Below are 19,851 nucleotides of genomic sequence, written 5' to 3' on the forward strand. Positions count from 1 at the left end.
AGAAGAGGACACAATATGAAGTCTCCAGGCAGAGAGAAATAGAAACTTGATGCTATGGCCCAGGGGAAACCAGAGGGCTGGGAGGTGGAGTGGTATTGCTTGATTGAGGGTGACAAAGATCAGAACGCATTGCTTTGCCCCTTGTCACCATTCCACACTAAAGCTCATAAAGCTTTAATACAGAATCATAGGTTCATCTATTCCATAGATGGTTTAAATTAGACAGGAGAGCTAATGGAAAAATGGGGAAATGATTGCATAAAATATTGACATTTCTTTGTTTTCATTTTGCTGCATTCAAAATGATCCATTTTCCATATTTTAAGAAAATTCTTAGTAAGGTCATTTTCTTCTTTTTTGTAAATCAAAACCCGTTTTAAGTATGAAAATGTGTCTTTCAGTAAACCAAACATTTCAATACATATTTTGAAAATGATATTAATAAATCTTTTGGTTAAAAAAATCACTGAAAATTTTGGAAATATTTTTTGTATTGAAAAACTTTTACTAAAAGTTTGTTTTTTAAAAAAGCCATTTTTATTAAGTTTTCCTGAGGGAAAAAAGTCAAATAACTCTATTAGAAAGCGAGAATGACAGAGTCAATGGGTAGGCCATAAAGATGGAGGAATAAAAAATAACTATGGCATTTTGGATAAACCTGCATTGAAATGACATATGTTCCCCAAAGTTTTCCTCCACTGGCAGTTGGTGTAAAAGGTGTGTTGATTTTGGCCTCAGGAACTGTATTCAGTTCTTTCCTAATTTCAGCCGATTAATCAAAGCTGACACAATAAAAGTGAACTAGAAATGGGACTCCACTATGAAGCTGTGGTGTTGTAAAGCAAACCCTTCCAGCTAGCTAATTCTCCAAGCAATTGAATCTCAGACTCAGGGTGGAGTCCGTATCCACAGTTAAGAAGTACATTCAAGATGTTTAACTGCATTATTTCGAATGGTCATATCTCCTTAAGAAAATTACTGTTTTTTCTGAAAATTGCTCTGTGTGAGTATGTTCTACAATACATGCCTCCCTGTTTGGGAATGTTTGGATAGAATCTTTCTATTGGCATCCTGCACAATATTTTCCTTATCTACACCTTACCTTTTTAAGACCATAGTACTTAGAGATAGAAGTGACCTATTAGATCAAGCCAGCTTTTCCTCTCCCTCCTCTTGGGCCTGTGCAGGGCTGTACCTTATATTATTATCTCCTCACCTTTTTTTTATTTTTCCTGGTGGGGGATGGGGCAGTCAGATTTGAAGACGTGGTAAATCTGAGAGCATAAAGGAAATTATTTATTCACTTTAAAATCACCTCTGTTTGCAGTGAGAATTCAAAAACAACCAACCTACAAGCAAGGGATTTGCTCAGACAGTGCAATTTAATCAGAGCTTCACATAAACTGTGTTGCACAATGGCTCAGAACGGAAGAGAAAAAAGATAGTGGGGAGGGGAAGGAAAATATATTAAAAACATTTTAAAAATGAAATACAATTTCTCTTAATTTGCCATCCCTGCCATCTATTTTATTGGCCAGTACTTTGTACATTTCAAGCTATTATTAGGTTGTCCACGTGGCTGACTGAAGGGGCTGTGCTGGGAGGCTGCTTCTGGTGGTTTAATCAATATAACATAAGAAAACAAGCAAGAAGCCCAGTACATCCTTCAGCAGCTGATGTACTATCTACCTTCCCGTAGGCCCTGCTATGGAAATCAAATAAAGTCAAGCAGATTCTACGAGCTGCTGTGGCTTTACAAGGGCATGTAAGAAGTTCCGTAGCATCTCTTAGCTGCTAAGCTTTGAGGCATGGTAGGTTTAATCAGAGGCACTTGCTCTATTGGTGATGGAAGCAATTTTGTGATAATATATTAACTAGAAAAAGTAAGGTTATACACACAGAAAGGGAGACTACCTTATAGGGGAAGGGATAGTGTTCTCCTACACTGGGAGAGATGGGGCTGACAGGTCTGAGCCTTTTCCCCTTTTCTCCAATCATCCCTTCCTCTTTCACTGCAGTTTCAGGCTCTGAAGTGCCTCACTTGCTTCCCACATCCATCCCCTCCTGACCACTTACCTTGCACCTCTTCTTTAAATATTTGCTCTTAACTGGATCGTCTCCTGCACTCCTCAGACATGTTTTGGTTCCTCCTGTCTTAAATCTTCTCATGATCCCCATGGTTTCTCAAACTACCTCCCAATCACCCTCCTCCTCTCACCTCCAAGTATCCTCATATATTCCCACTACTTTACTGTCTTTGTTAGCTTTCTCCAGGATCCCTACAGTATAGTTTCTGCCATTTTCACTCCACTGAGACTGCACATTCCAGTTTCTCCTCCTGGCATAGTCTAAGGGTCTCCTTTCTCTTCTTACTCTCCTTAATATTTCCTCAGCTTTCTCCTGAGTTGATTGCTACTTCCACTATAAGTCTTTTCATTGGAACTCTGCTGTCAACTAGTCCACCTCCTACCATACTTCTCCAATCACCCTTTCAGCATTACTGTTGGTGGCTCCTCCTTCTCTTTCCCCTTCTCTGCCATTGTACCTCAAGATTTGGGGGGGGGGGATTCAGATCCCTCATGACTTCATTTGTCCCTTCTGAGCTGATGACTCCCAAATCTGCCTCTCCCCCCTTGACCTTTCTACCTATTTTCAGTCCTGCATCTCCAGCTGTCTAACGCAGTGGTTCTCAAACTTTTTGTTTTTGTGGACCACTTGAAAATTGCTGTGGGTCCCGATGGACCACTTAATGATCTTTCCAAATGTTGTTTGTACCATTAGCTAACTATTGTAAAGCGCTTTGGATAAAAGCGATATATATAAAAACTTAATAATAATTAAGGGTTTTTTGTTCTACAAATAAAAGCACACAACTCATATTTTAATATCAGTACCTTTCTAATGTGATGGATGTGCCCTCTCTCCCCTGCCACGGTAGCCCCCAAGCTGGGGCTGGGAAGGAGGGGGGGTCTCTCCCTCTCCCCCCCGCTGCGGCAGCCCCTGAGCTGAGGCTGGGAAGGAGGGAGGTCTCCCCCACTACAGCAGCCCCCGAGCTGGGGCTGGAAAGGAGGGGGGTCTCTCCCCCACTACAGCAACCCATGAACTAGGGCTGAGAAGGAGGGGGTTTCTCCCCCGCCACAGCAGCCACAGAGCTGAGTCTGGAAGGAGGGCCATCTCTCCCTGGCAGCCGCAGCCCTGGAGGTGAGGAAAGTCACCTCTTTCTCTGGCCGCCGCAGCCCTGCACATCCCAAATTCCCCCCACCCCCTCTTCTCACCCCACTGCTCCCTCCCACCTACCCCCTCCCATACCAGTGTGGATCCACTAATTAAGTGGGTGGCCCTTCATTCTCTCGTATATGGCTGCCCAGGCATGCACTTTAGAGGGAACTATCTGCGGACCACTTGAATGGAGCTCACAGACCACATTTGAGAACTTCTGGTCTAGCCAATAGCTCATCTTGGGTTTCCTATCATTATCAATAACTACATATAGTGAAAATTGGAGAACTCTGTTCCTTTATTTAATTGTATTTGTTTTAAAGAGACCTGGTGGAGATAAGTAATATCAGAAGGAGAAATCATTGCTTTTTTTTTTTCCTTTCAGTGATCAGTTCTGTGTTGGTGGGGACTAGACAAAGTTTTGCATGGATTATGAGATGGGAGGCACCCTCTCCTCATTTGTGGAAAGCAGGGGAGCTTCCTCCAGCTCTGATTACGATTAAGACTAGAAAGAAAGCACATTAAATATGCATTTGCTTTCAACTTTCCTAGATTTTTAAGGGATTAAATCTCCTCAAAATGAATCCCCCTTTCAACAGCATACAGTATTTAATGCCAAATGAGTGTCTTTCTTTGCATGTCTGTGCAATAATTGGCATTCTGCATTTGGATTAATAGGCTTTTTCCAGTTGAATGTGTTATTTTCTTTCCATGGATATTTGTTACTTATTACTGCACTGGTTATTTTGATGCAATATTTTGCATGTATGACAGAGCTTTTCATTGGAGGAAGTAGCCTATTGAATAGAAAACTGGACCAGGACTCAAAAGATCTCAATTCTATTCCCAGAGACTACACTAGCTGTGCCCCTGATCTGCTGGATTACCTTGGGCAAGGTACTTCTCCTCTCCGTGCCTCAGTTTCTCCAACTGTAAAACAGGTATAATGATGCTTACCTCTTTTGTAAAGCACTTTGACTCTATGAATATCAAGTACTGTATAGGAGCTAGGTATTTATCATGAGTATGTATTAAAAGACTTATGAACAATTATTTACACTATACACAAGGATAACTCTATTCACCATTAGAAAGCATCCACCTCTGAGGTAAAATGTGGTAGCTATTTAACAAACAACTTTATAGGGCAGGAACTGAAGAATTCAAATTAAAGAGGGAATTTAGGAATGCAAAATATAGTTACTTAGTTTGGAGTTTGGTCTTCAACCTGGGAGTAATACTACAGAGAGTCTGTAACCCTAGATCTAATCTCCCAAACTATGGGAAAGTTTTGACCTGTGGGGTGCCCATTGATGCTAGAAACTGCAGTTATGCTATCATAGTACCAGTAAAAAGAAAAAGAGTACTTGTGGCACCTTAGAGACTAACAAATTTATTAGAACATAAGCTTTCATGAGCTACAGCTCACTTCATCGGATGCATACAGTGGAAAATACAGTGGGGAGATTTTATATACACAGAGAACATGAAACAATGGGTGTTACCATACAGACTGTAACAAGAGTGACCAGGAAAGGTGAGTTATTATCAGCAGGAGAGCGGGGGGGGGAGGGGGGTGTCTCAGCAGTCTCTCGTTGGAGTCTATTTTTGAAGGTTTTTTTGTTGAAGAATTGCCACTTTTAGGTCTGTAATTGAGTGACCAAAGAGATTGAAGTGTTCTCCGACTGGTTTTTGAACCGGTAGTTCCATGAAGCAATAGGGAGAAGCTACTAGCAGAGAACCATAGAATGTCATTGAGAGTGCAAGGAATATAAAGTGCTACTCCAGCGATGTATCCAATCTTCTGAAGGATTCTGGTCCAAGCCTCTTGAACATTCTGGATTTGATTCTAAGGCCTACTTCCAGCCTCTTTGTACCACTCAGATAGTGTAAAAGGGCTGTATTCCAGCTGCAAGTCATCCATAGAGAACTCCCCTGGCCCAGAACTACCTGCTGGTGCATCTGTGCCTCAGCTGGGCAGTATGCTTCTACCCCTCCAGTGTAGAGGGTGTGTCAGAGATGGAAACAAGCATGTCAGAGATGAAGAATGGGTGTGGCTGAATTTTGTAATGCTACACGAATGTAAGCTCTAAATGGTGCTGGAGCTGGGACTGACACTTGTACTTGTGTTTAGGAAGCCAGAACATGTTTCTGACACCATTCTTCTCTCCTGGGCTGAGCAGAGCTCTACCCCTGGAAAGAATCTGTCTCAATAAAATGGTTGTTTTAAATCAATAGAGGTTATTTCTGGTTTGTCTGCAATTGCAGTGTAATTACACTGTGAATAGGGATACCTGTAATTCCCACTAATTCGTGTAACAGGAAGGTTAACTACTTTTAGTGAATTACTTTTAATTACACTTTGTGTCATACATAATGCATTACAGTGTATTACTCTGAACTTACACATTTGCTACTTGTATATACTACACAGTCCTATTATCAGAAGGTTAATTGTGTGGCTTACAGTTTAGAACACCATAACTGCTGATTAATTACATCGTCCCATTTAGAGTAACCAAATTTATTTCAAAAGCAGTGAATAATTAATATTCAGGATGATTCATAGATTTAAGGCTGGAAGGAATCGATGTGATCATTCAGTCTGACCTCCTATATAATAGACCATAGATTTCCCAAAAATAATTATAGTTTGAACTAGAGTATATCTTTTAGAAAAACAACCAATCTTAAAAATTGCCAGTGATGGAGAATTCACCATGACCTTTGGTAAATTGTTCCAATGCTTAATTACATTTATTGCTAAAAAATTATGCCTTATTTCCAGTCTGCCTTTCTCTTGCTTTAACTTCCAGCCATTAGATCTAGTTATGTCTATGTCTGCTAGACTGAAGAGCTCATAATCAAATATTTGTTCCTTACATAGTTACAAATAAACTGTGATCAAGTCATCCCTTAATCTTCTCTTTGTTAAGATAAATAGCTTGAGCTCCCGGAGTCTAACACTATAAAGCATGTTTTCCATCCTTGAATCATTGTCATGACTCTTCTCTGAAACCTCTCCAATTAATCAACATCCTTCTTTAATTGTAGACACTAGAGTTGGACAGATCATTCCAGCCATGGTCTCACCAGTGGCGAAGACAGAGATAATAAAACTTACCTTTTCCTATCTGAGAGTCCCCTATCTGTGCAAAGATCACATTAGCCTTTTGGTCACAGCATCCCACTAGAATCTCATGGTCAGCTAATTTATCCACAGTGATGCCCAAGTCTTTTTTAAATTGCTTCCCAGTATATAATCCCGTGTCCTGTAAGTAGTTCTTAGTGAAAATCTTGCAATATCAGCTAGTCTAGGGAAATAGTTGCAGGTTTGGAACATAACTCCTAGTACTGAGGTACTTTCAAATCCAAAACAAACTCTTGGTTTTGCCTTAAACCCCAATCCTAACACAAATGCATCATTCTCAACCAATCAGTTGAAGATCTTAATGTTTAGGTCTGTGTTTGAGAATATGAGGCCTTTTGCCAGCCACCAATGATAATGGAAATGTCACCAACAACTTTCCTACTAATTACTGTTGCCCTGAGAGCCTAGAGGAAAAATCCATCCTGTCCCAGTGCTCTTCAGATCAGCAGGGGTTAGAGGCACCAAAGAGGCAGTGCACGCAGTGCCCAGAAGTGGAGAAGGAGTCCTAGCTGACCAAAGAGTAGTACTGATTTATGGAACCATATCTGGTCCCCCTCATCTCACAGGACAGGTTGGTGTGATATGGGGATCCCTTTTGTCATGTTCTTCTGTACCAGATATGGACTTGTCACAGAGTTTGCTTGTACACACCAGATGGGGTCATCATAAGATCCTTTAATGCTCTGCTAGGTATGGCTGAACTTTGTTTAAATAAAGTATTTTACCCACAGCGCCATCTCAAGAGAAGGAAGAATACAGTGTAAGAATACTGGATCAGGAAACATCTTCCATAAAAATATAATCCCAAATCAATGATTAATTTTTGGGTTTTGTTTTGTTTTTGATTAATTGGAATAACATGTTGTTACAAAGATATTAACAAATCCAACCAAACAGAAAACCCCACACCATTCATGCTATTGATCTTCAGCTCCTCAGGTGAGTTCCCAGTACTCTAATGTCACTGGGCTGTGCATTGACTGTCACTGGGTTTGTGCATGCCTGACAGGTGCTAATTGGGTTCAACACTTTTACCCAGAAGCACCAGAGAAAAGTTGTACCCTTGGATAATTACTGCATTGACAATTACGGGCAAGTGCCACTTCTATAAAGCAAAGAAACAGGTTGATCTAAAGGATCATTAAATCCCTGAATGAGCCTGGACCCCTCCTTCTTCATATTCATTATTTAGCTATTAGGTTGCCAATGGCTATTGTTGTCAATAGAAGAAGAAATAAAAAAGAAAAACTACCTGTGTAGCAGAATGGCAGTGTTTTAAAAGTAGCAGAGCAATCCGGACAGTAGCATCCCTGGTGATACAGAAACAAATGGTATCAATTAAACTGTCATGTCAGCCTGCATTAATTCCAATGGACTATCAATATGCTAACTACCAAATACTTTATTCTGAAGAATGACCCTGATGGATCATAAAGGCTTTGTCTTCCTGGCATTGTGTCTCTGTAGAAAGCCCCCCAGCTAAAATAAGGCGCATTCTCACAGATGGAGCAGGCAAACATTAAAAGAGACACAGATTTCATCCATTACTGAGTGAATCTCCATTCCAAAGTAGAATGTGATTGCGTGGGCTGGATGTTGATTTACCACACATAATAGCAGCAAACTTTTTAAGCTTTTGCAAAGGGTAAAATGATCAGCCCAAGTCCTGAGAAGAGACTGGAAGAACTTTGGAGTTCTTCCACATTCCGACAAGAGACAAATGGATTCATTATGTCTAATTTTGAAGCTATTTAAATGTAGGTTGGGAAGCTTGACTCAGAGTCAAAAATTATCAGCTTCATATTCTGCCTAGTAGAGATGGGCGGGGGGCAGGGAAAGGAGCAGAAAGGAGGAGACAAAACCCCCTAGGGAAATAGTAAATAGAAAAATAAATTCAGAGAGCATAAGAAAAGAAGCAGAGAGTGGAGAGAGGGAAAACCGAATGAAAAATAAATATATTAGTTGCTGTTAAAAAGTCAGTATTTGCCAACATGTACAACACAGCAATATCGAAGATGGTGCCATTTTGTCTTTTACTTAATACAAGAAATAACCCGGTATCTGTGTTGGCACAGTTGAATTTTTAGTGACAATCACTATATTTATGATGTGCAGGCCACCCACTTGTGCAGCACAATTTTATGGGGTTCTACTATCTCGTAACACAGCTGTCTCTTTGACTAGAAAATGTAGGTATGAGAGAAGGTGGTTAAAACTGAATAACATGAGAAAATGTGTTTCAATTACAGAGGGGTAGGTTCAAAAAGTCATGCTGGTCTGATGATCCCTGTAGACCCAAGGAAAACACTCTGGGACAAGTCCTCAGTCTCACTTCCAGCTGCTGTGGGCTGCAGAAAGCAGCCAAAAACTGACCTGAAAAGTGAAGCTGGGGTATTCCTTTGGCTTAGGGGAATCCTTGTATGACATAAAGCCAGCAGGGCCAGAATGGCCCCTAGAGGCCATTAGAAACCAGATTACATTAGAGCAACCCTTAAACTTCTCTAATATATGCATGGGATGGTTTAGCCTCTAGCTGGTGCAGAATCAGAGCAGACCTAAAGGTGGCTTTAGCCACCTTTGACTCCCATGCAGGTGCTTGGTGCATCTAAGGATTGACGCTGCTGGGCGGTTCATAAAACCGGGGTCTCCATAAGGTTTAGGTCTGTGTTTCCCTAATTTAAATGTTGAAAGCTGGATTACAGAAATATCAGGGCCATAGATCATGGTAAATATTCCCATTCCTTGGTTTCACAGGATGTCTGCCTATTAAAAGAGTAGACAACACAGCAGTGAAGGCTAGAGATGCAGCTTCGGTCTCTGCTCTATTGTTTTTATAATTGTTATGTTGAGCATTTGTTTGTGGGAGCAGACATGATGGGGGAGATAATTTTCAGACTTATAAGAAGGGCACAGTCCTGAGAAGTTCACAAAGTAAGGACAGACATACACTGATCAGGGAAGGGGAACAATTAACAGGATTTGCTTTGTGAATCTATGAGACACTATAGGCAGAACAGCAGACATGAATTTTAAGGAGAAATTTACTGGAGCCTTGTGGCTGAACTCAAGGAGATCATACCATTCATAGAGGTCTGTGTGGGAGAGAACAGGGAGGAAATTATTTGAGAGACTGACCAATAGATCTGCAATATTGAGAATATTGAGAAAGCAGAGGGATGGGACAATATGAAGCTCAACAAGAGAAGACAAGTAGGAAGACGAAAACATATAGAGGGTTCAAAGATGCAACAAGTACCTTAAATCTGCTGCAGGATAGTATGGGGAGCCAGCAGAAGGATTTAAAGAGAGAAGTGATGAGATTAAGGTCTGCTCTGCACCTAAAATTGAAGTTAGCTTAGTTATATATCACTTGGGGCTGTGAAATATTTCACACTCTGATCATCATAGTTAGGTCAATCTAACCCCCAGTGTAGACGGGGCTAGGTCAATGAAAGGATTATTCTGTCAAACTAGCTACGGCCTCTTGGAGAAGTAGATTACCTGCATCAATGGAAAAACCCCATCCATTGATGTAGGAAGTGTCTACACTTCAATGGCACAGCTGCAGCTGTGTAGCTATGCCACTGTATTGGCTGTAATGAAGACATAACCTAAGTCAACAGGCAAGGCAGATAACGGCAGTGGCTGCATTTTGTATGGATTGAGGCTAGGGGAGGTGTGGGCAAGGTGTATGGTTGGAAGGCCAGAGACGAGATGTTCCAATAATCAAGAAGGGATATGGTAACCAGAACAAGAGATTTGGTTGCAGGATTAGAAAGAAAAGGATAGATCTTGGAAATGTGATGGGAAAGAAGAAGCAGGTTTGGGATTGTCCTAGGTGTGGTGAACCACGTGAGAGGAAGGTGTCCAGAACATCCACCAGTCCAAGGAGCTGAGTAAAAGGGAAGTGAAGCTTTGAGAGAGAAGATTAGGAGTCTGATTGTTGTCTTGTGAAATTTAAGCTGACAACAAGATATCCAAGTGGAGATATCATAAAGACAGACCAAGATACAGGACTGGGTGGCGGCGAAAGTTCTGAGAGTCAGCAGCCTAGAGATAATACCTATTAAAACAAGGACACGATGTAAAATGAGAAAAGCAAAGGTCCATGAACAGAGTCCTAGGTAACCTCACAGACTTGGAATGGAGAAGAAGGAGGACCCATACAAATATATTGAAGGAACAATAGGATAAGTAGGAGGAAAACCAGGAGAGAAGTGTATTCCCCCTCTCTCTGGTCCACTCTAGGAGTTCCCAATCAGTTCTCAGGTGTCCAGTCATCACTTGCCCAAATCCCTTTTGATTGGGGGATTATAAGGCTGCACATCTCCCAACCTTACCCCCCTGATATTGCCAGCAAGCCAGTCTGCCTAACAGCCAGCACCTGTGCATTGCTTTCTGCCTGAGGGCTATGAACAATGTATTGCCAGCTGTGACAAGTTACCACATAGGGCTCTTTCTAAGCAAGCACATTTATTCTTAAGGTAACAAGATTACAGAGAAAACATAAAAACAATAAACAGATTTAAACTCACACTAAACATACTGGGAGTCACCCATCAGTCATATGGGACCTTAGTAGGCCAAAGCTTTCCAACCCTTCCACCAGGGTTGGACACCTGTTGGAGAGAAGGTCCTGTCCAGTTACTGGATCAGAAAGAAGGTCTGAGTCAGTGTTAACCCAGCTTTTTTCCAAAAGTCCTTCCTTTGTCTGATGGTCTCTGGACTATCCAGTTTGAACCAACATATGCAAGCTTCCCCAGATAGTGGTACATCTCTCGAGGTGTTACAATCTGAGTGACTTGCCTTAATCATCTCCCACTGTTTTTGGTTCCTGGAGGAGTTACAATAACCTTTCCCTTTGGAGTTGCATACAATTCCTGGCCCACAGTAATACATATAACTAATATGAAATGGTTGTCAAAGTCTTGCACGGTATATGGTACATGGTATATGATACAGGCTATATGAGAAGAAGAGGACGACTGGCAGCGTTAAAAGCAGCAGACAGATTGAGGAGGAGGAGGAATTAAAGACTTTGGAATTTTGCCATAGAGATCTCAATGAGATCTATATAGGAAGAACTGTGAAAAAAAACACTTTGCACTTGCAGCTCATTTTTATCTGAAAATAATTAATAGAAAACACAACAATAATACAATTCCCCAAAGAGACAAAGAATGTAGAATAATTATTTACTACAGTCACTTCTACTTTGAATCCACAGCTACAAACATTATAAAGTTCTGGAGCTAAATTCCAGTTTTTCGCATTTAGCAGTCACGTCAAAAGAGACACTTTGGTTTGAAAGGCAATTTTTCTTCTCTTGGAGTCTTATTATATTTGCAATTTCTTTGCTTGTGTTGTACCCAATCTATTGATAAACAGAGACTTTCATTTTGATAACTTGTCTCTTTGACTTATGTCACTGGTGCCTAAAGCAATAGACAGGTGCCTTTTTGTATATTTTTTAGAAATCAAAATATATTATTAAATAAATGTTCCAAGGTTGTCAGTTTGAAACTTTGCACAAGTCATATATTAACTTTAAACATTAAAAAAGAGAAAAAAATGCATAGTATGCCCTCACTATTATATGTTTTTAATAGTAAATATAATACCGCTGAATCCTGAGGTGCCTTAGAGCAGCAAACCTATGGGGGCAGGCAAAAGTGGCTTCCCACCTCCTTCTGCTCACCCAATCCTAGAGGTAGCCTCTGGCATAAATTAGAACCACTTCAAGGGTGCTGTAATTTTTTAGGTTGTAATGGCTACCTAAGAGCCATTGCTTTGGCAGTGATAATGCAAAATGTGGTCTGGCTGAGCTCCCACCTGGCCCCTATGTTGGGAGAACAGAAGGGAGTGGCAGAGAGTCAACATAGACAGATCTATGATAGCTGAGGATTCTCCCGTGCCAGCGAATTTTCAGCTGCCCAATTAGGGTAAGTCCCCTATGCGTCTTCAGAGTTGGGTAAAGTGTATTTAGTGGGGCAGGGGATCAGGCTCATATATCTATATATATTTATGAATGTGAAAGGTGTTGATTCATTACTTTGGAGACTAGCATGGATTATTTATTGAAAAAATAGGGGTGCCAACACAAGCTTCCTCCTTACCTACAATGCTTTGTCAATGTGCTTTCCCTTCAACCATGACCTGGCGGAAGCTTTACAACAGGTGAGAGGGCACTTCAGTGTCCATGCATTATTCATTCCTCTGTGGCTGTCAGATAGGCTGTGTTCTTCTTGCCCCAAACTCAAGGGGCCCTGTCTCATTGGACACTCTAGACATACATAGGGCTGGCCCTGCAGACATCTCCCCATCCCCAGGAGCGTTCGCTTGTTGAGCTCTCTCACTTAACACAGTCAAAGCCAACCTGCTCCTGTCTCAAAATGTTGATAGGTGAGTACTTGGGCTGCTGGGTTTTGTGACGTACACACCGGCCCACTACAAACTGCACTCAGACCGTGAGCTTGTTCCACATAGTTCACTGAGCACCCATCAGACTTAACAACAGTTCCTCACTTACTATTCTAACTGACTAGGAAATGGTGATCTAGAAATGACTCCCTAATCCTATTACCATTTTCCTGAGCCAGCCAGTCCACATCCTTTGATTAAGATGGAGTGGTATGTCAGTTCCAACCCATCTCTACAATATCTACATATTACTTCTAATGCTACAATTGGTTTCGTGATTGTGGACTACAAAACCACATAAAAGGAACTGCCACTAAGTTGATTTAAAAAAAAAGAAAAGAAATACTCCCTCAAATCAAAACAGTAAAGGCTTCGAACAGCAGGGCTGTAGTTTCTCTAAAATCGTAATTATAGTGAATTAAATGACTAAAATGCTACTAATTACTTTTTAATTTCAAGAGAGATGTTTACAAAGCACAGTATAATGAGTAATACAGTACTTCAAATGATTACTAATGTTGCCATTTTGTCTGACTTAATCTCAATTAGTATAAATCATATTGTCATCATTGCTAATTGCCATTCCTTTTGAGCAAAATGCTAATTTCTCTTAACAATTGTACAACTGCAGTTTGTTTTCCCCTAAATTATTCCATTTGAAGGCCCTGATAAACAGAAGGTTTAGAGCTTTTATATTTACAGGAGCTAAAGTAGAAGATATCACAGGTTGTTGTTTATTTATTTGTTTGTTTGGGTTGTTGGGAGGTTTGGGGTTTTGGTTTTTATTTTAAAATGAAAGAAACCTTTAATCTTTTAATGCTCCGTTGAGCAAAATGTAAATTCGTACCAAACTGTACTTTCAAGGGATATTGCTTGTTTTACTCAATGTCAGAAGTAGTCTTCATTTATTCAGATCAAAAAGGAGGATTTTGAATTTCCTTCACAAACAAAGAAAAATAATAATATTTGGCACTTGGCATGAAATGAGTTATTCAAAATCTCACAGCACTTTGAAATGTTAAATGTAAGCAAAGAGAAGTTGAGATGATTTGCTCAAGGTCACAGTGTGTAGCAAGAAGGTGGCAGAGCTATATACAAAACCTAGATCTCCTTACCCTATTTTGTGCTGTAGTCAGTACATCCTGATTCCTGTCTCTTAAAAGTGTACTGAAGCACAACAGTGGCTCCTTAGACACTAAAGAATGTTCAGCCTTCAAGCACTATGAAGTTTATTGAGCACCATATGCTTTACCACATATATGGATCCAGTTTGGTTGAGCAGGGCTGCTTAGGACATTTCCCAGTACCGCCTTTAATTTTCTCATTACTATCATTTTCTAACCCGATAGCTATTTGAAATGACCTAACCCTTACAACTTCATCTGTCTTCTGCAAAGTTCTCTTGGAAGTCTTCAATGTGATGGGTCCTGACAATGTCAGGGCCTGGATTTTTCTCAGCACCATACTATTAATGCTACGGTCTACAAGGTTAATCCAATGGAAGGGAACCAGCACAAGGCTCTTGGGGGCCAGGAACAAGGTAACCTTGTGGAAGGATGATCAGCTGTGGAATTCTCTTCTGCAAGAGATCAGTATGAGCCCTTGTCTTGCTTCTTTTAGACCAAAATCAAGACCCAAAGTAGCTATACTGAGGGCTAGGCAGACACATATGGGGGAAGAGGAGAGGAATCCTTCCTCCCACATGGAAGAATGGCTCAAAGGCTAGTTCTTCTCTATCCAAATTCAGTAGTCTTCATGAAAATTGACATCCTCACCTCTTTCTCCCACCCGATGTGGGAAGGACAAATATCTACAGAGCAGTGGATCCTCTGGCCCCATACCCTCCTACCCTCTGCATGCTGCTTGTTACAGGGGACCCCTGAAGTGCTAAACTACACATTGTGCGTGAAGGAGTGCTTCTCATATTAAATAACTCGCCTTCCAAAGCTGAGCTGCATAGTTTTGACTCTCTAGAAAACCCAGAGAGGCAGCCAATAATCTTGCCCCTTAAAAAAAAGCGTGAGCCACTGTCTGCATGTTTATCCATGTCTCCACCAAGAAGGACAACCAAGTTCAATTCTCACTTAGTTGTATTTTCCTTACTTACGTCACAGATACAAAAAAAACAGTTGAGAATAAAAGTAATTTATAGTCCCAAATATGTACTGAATTTAGAGTGACTGTGCCAGTTACTGTATATTACAAGCAGATGAGATTATTAAAACATCAGTTAAAGGTTTACAGTTGGAGCATGATAAAGATGCACATTTAATCCTCTGTGGAACTGCCATCAGCACTGTGAATAGGTCAGCCCTGATGGGCTAGGGAGCCAATCCTACAAATCCCACTCCTACATCCTGTTGCCAATTCTCTTCCTGTTGGCGGATGGGGATGACATTTGAGAAGCGACGTTACAGGTTTCAGGACAAAGCATGTGCTGCAGCTGCAGGGACACAACAGGCTGAGTCTGAGCCTGCAAGTGGGAAGCACTGTCTCTCTGGCCCCTCTGAGCCTACACTGCATGTGAGAATTAGCCAGAGCCCAAAAGGAAGGAGGCACCCTGAACTGTAACTAAGGGATTGATGGTGGGGAGACCTGTGGGTGGGTGGTTTGCTGAAAAAGGCAGGAGTGAGTTCCTGCCTCCCCAAGGGCTGCAAAAGAGTTCTCCGACTCTAAGGCCTAGGAAGTTGGAACTATTAGGCAGCGGAGCCCTCGCCACACCTTGATATAGTGGTGCTGGCTTTAGCAGTGTTGGGGGTGCTGCTGTACCCCTGACTTGAAGTAGTATTAACAAACACCAAATACATGGTTTTCATCATCAGCACTCCCATTATAAAAATTGTTCCAGCACCCCGCCTTGACACTCTACATATGTCTTAATTATAGATTGCTATTTAAGCACAGTACATTATTTTCCATATTATAGCTAACTCTCTTTAGAAACATGTTAGTGTATGATTCTCAACCTTGTAACAGAGACAGAGTCAAACTGCAATAGAGTCTATAATGCTGATCTTCAGAGGGGACGGCAACCCACAACTCCAACTGAAGTAGCTGGTGAACATCTCTAAAAAATCAGACACTGTGATTTAAAATACTGTGAACCAATTCCTGAAGTCTTTACTCAAGGAGAAAATTTTGATCTCAGTTACACCAGGGTGCTTGTGTGTATTATAGCAAAATGCTGAGTGGGACTAAATCCTGAGGGGTGCAAAGCACCAGCAACTCATGCTGAAATCCACTGAAGTTAATGGGAGTTTTGCCACTGCCATAAGCATGAGCAGGATGTGGCCCAGTGGGAATTGCAGTTGATCTACTTAGCTACATTCTGCACACAAAACCCCCATTTGTCCCCAGTGTAGAACTTTCTTTGCAAACTTTGTGAATAATTCTGAAGTTAGAAAGCTTTAAGGTTCTCCCAGCCCTCATTATAATGCAGTTAAGTTGCCCTTCAAGATTGTTTTTCAGTGCTGATGGCTAAACTTGACCTTTCATACAAGTACATGCAAAGCCGCTAGGACTGTGCCATTGTTGACTCAAAGAATGACAGAGATGGGATTAAAAAGAATGCAGTACATCTAATCATTTTGCATTTTACACGCTTGCACAATAAATAGCATAATCCATCTTTGAAGAAAGTGTGCCCTGGAAAAAAAAACTGCATTATGGAGTAAATATCACTGGTTTTATTAGACTCATATTCTGGTTACTTATCACCTAACTGTGGCAAATGCTTGAATGACACAAACACCGCACATACTGGCACATCAGCAGAGATGACTAGTCACCCTTTTGGGGTTTCTTGTCCAAATTGTTCTGTTAGATTTTATACCCTCCGCTTTTTTTTACAGTTATAGATGTGAATGTGTTTTCTAAGATTTAGAGATAGAACTAAGAAAAAAATGTCACTCACCTGGTTTAATACTTTCATTTTACATTCAGGCCAGGTTCATGTACCTATCAAGTGAAACTGGTCTGTATTTATGCTTTTGTGCATCTTGTCTGCTTATCTGTTTGTGTGTTCCAATATTCCTGTTACACCCACCACTGTTGTATCTAGACATCATAAGAAATTCAACAATTTTGCATGAGTTTTTCTTTGACTATTTGGCCTCATTTGAACTCAGGGAGTTGGAACTCGTATGTATCATAAATACATGAACGGTTTCAGAGTAGCAGCCGTGTTAGTCTGTATTCGCAAAAAGAAAAGGAGTACTTGTGGCACCTTAGAGACTAACAAATTTATTAGAGCATAAGCTTTCGTGAGCTACAGCTCACTTCATCGGATGCATTCAAATACATGAACATTTCTCATTGGTCCCTGGAGCTAGAAATCACCTAGTTTTGTTCATCTTTAGTAGAGTACAGGACTGAGAATCATTCACTGATACACTGTGGCTTTGAGTAAATGATTTAACCTCAATTTTACATATAAAATAGGGATATGACAGTGAAGGATCTGAGCTGCAAAGATCAGAATTTAACTTCCTCAAAGATTAAGGGTGTTTAGAGTGAGAGTTTTGTTTCTGCTGAGTATTCCGATAGGATCCAGTTGCAAAGGTCAAATCTGCACTGTCCTAAAGTTTGAGTTTGTTTTGAACCTGGGCTTTCGTATGATGCCTAACTCTAGTATAAAACATCACTGACCTATGAGGCTTCTATTTGTAACAAATCTTGAGACTCTTGGATGAAAGGTGTTACATACAAGAAGTTGATAGATCTCTTTGGAAAACAAAGAAATGTTAGCAGAAAATTGAGCGATCCTGGGAAAACTTTAAATAGAGAAACTGAATTCACTATGAGTTAATCAATTGCAATTATCATATAAGTCTGTAATTAAGAATGCATTCTCTCTGTGCAGAAGCAGAAACCAAATCCAGGTACCTCTTACTCATACAGATATTGCAGGCATGCAGAGCTTCAGGAAGGCAAGATTACTTTCCAGGAACAGTGTGTTCCCATCTCCAGTAATTCTGCAGGTCTCAAATTTGTATCTGTGAGAATATCAATCAAGAAGATATCCTTTGCCCATAAAAATGGAAAATCAATAAATAGCAAGAATTGGCTCTTCTCTTTTACTAACTCCATTCAAACATTGTGACTGAGTCGTACAGCAGGATGTTTCATGTAAAGCATTGCAGATTCCCCAAGCCATCATGGGACCAAGAAAGTTGGGTGAACAGAACGCATTTTGCTGATTTTTGGTAGCAACTGCTCTTCAGAGGAACAGAGTAGATGCCTCTGCAATGTTCTGAAAATCTATCACACAATTTGGTGTTTGGTATTCTGGGCTACTACACAATCAAGCGCAGTATTCATATCTCCTTGGCTCTGTAGAAGCTGCATCACTCTCCATCCTATGTCTCTTAAAAGAGCTGCTGCATGACACCAGGGAGCATTCTGAGAAAGGGCTCTCTGCTGTGCCACAGATCTACACTGGAACAGGAACATGAGCTCCCGGTGTGACACTGTAACTACAAGGGCTAATGCAGTTCTTTGGTGCATAAACAAGGGACTCGTGAGTAGGAGTAAAAAGGCTATTTTACCTCTATATTTGGCACTGGTGTGAATGCTGTTGGAATACTGTGTCCAGTTCTGATATCTACAATTCAAAAAGGATGTTGATAAATTGGACATGGTTCTGTGAAGAGCCACAAGAATGATTAAAGGACTAGAAATCATGCCTTATAATGGTAGACTGAAATTGCTCAATCTATTTAATTTAACAAATAGAAGATGAAGGGGTGACTTGATCACAGTTTTTAAGTATCTGCATGGGGAACAAATATTTAATAATGGGTTCTTCAAGCTAGCTAAGAAAGGTATAACACGGTCCAATGGCTGGACGTTAAAGCTAGACAAATTCAAACTGGAAGTAAGTTGCCATTTCTAACAGTGGGGTAATTAATTATCGGAACAATTTAACAAGAGTTGTGGTGGATTCTCCATCACTGGCACTTTTTAAATCATATTGGAAATTTTTCTAAGAGAGATTCTTTAGAATTATTTTGGGGAAATTCTATGGCCTGTGCTGTACAGGAGGTCAGATTAGATGATTATGATGGTCCCTTGGAATCTATGAAATGCTAGGTTTGCAGAGGAGGCATTTTCCTTCTAAAGAGGAGATTTCTCTTGGAAGTTAGGAGAGACAATATCTCTTGCTTCAGGGTGCCCACTGCTCTCCTTAAAGGTAGGGAATTAGTCCCAGTCCTCCATTCTCTATTAATTGAGTTGGACACACAATCAGATACAATGGGGTTTGTCTAGCTTCCTCAGAAACATGATGTATTGACCACTCCTGAAAACAGGAAACCAGAATCTTTAAATCACTCATTCATTTTTGCCACATATTTGAAAATATGCTCACAGGTGTTTTCCTGTGCCCCATTGGATTGACCGCTTTGGATTTTCAGCTGCTGGCAAGAGTAACAGAGCACAAATTCACAACACCCTGATGAACACATTTACATCCCCTTTATCCTCTAAACTGACTGTGGTTTTCAAACACAGCAGAAAGATCCTTACAGACAGTGCCATGGGCTTAGTTTTGACATTTAATAATGTGTTGTCATGATGTGTCAATTGCTATTATTGGAAGTTACTCCTCAATCAGTCGCAGGAGACACTAGTGTCATATTGCGTCAAATGGGCCAACCTCAAGGGCAAGAGGCAGGGAGCATAATTTTTTGAAAGTTTATTGCAATTCCATCTCTCTGATGGGTGCTGGAGGTGATTTCTAAACAGACAAAAATGATCTGCATTCTGATTTCTAGCTTTGATAATAGCAAAGCCTGAGAGCATATTTGGGCATATTTGGCATATTCTCGGTGAGGTCACTTAATGGCATGGACATAGAGACAATATGATCAGTGCAACTACAGGGCACGACTGAAAGTTCAGTTGTGCCAAATAAGAAAAATGAATGCTGACAATCCACAGCATTGCAACTTTTTCTTTTACTCTCCTGTTGAAATTCTGTGGTTTATTGGAAAAGCAATGATGTTCTTGTGGCAAATAATATTCTTTGAATGAGTCATCCTTAAAATTAGAGTTTGTATTTT

This window comes from Dermochelys coriacea, chromosome 6 (assembly GCF_009764565.3).
Source record: "Dermochelys coriacea isolate rDerCor1 chromosome 6, rDerCor1.pri.v4, whole genome shotgun sequence".
Lineage (NCBI taxonomy): Eukaryota > Metazoa > Chordata > Testudines > Dermochelyidae > Dermochelys > Dermochelys coriacea.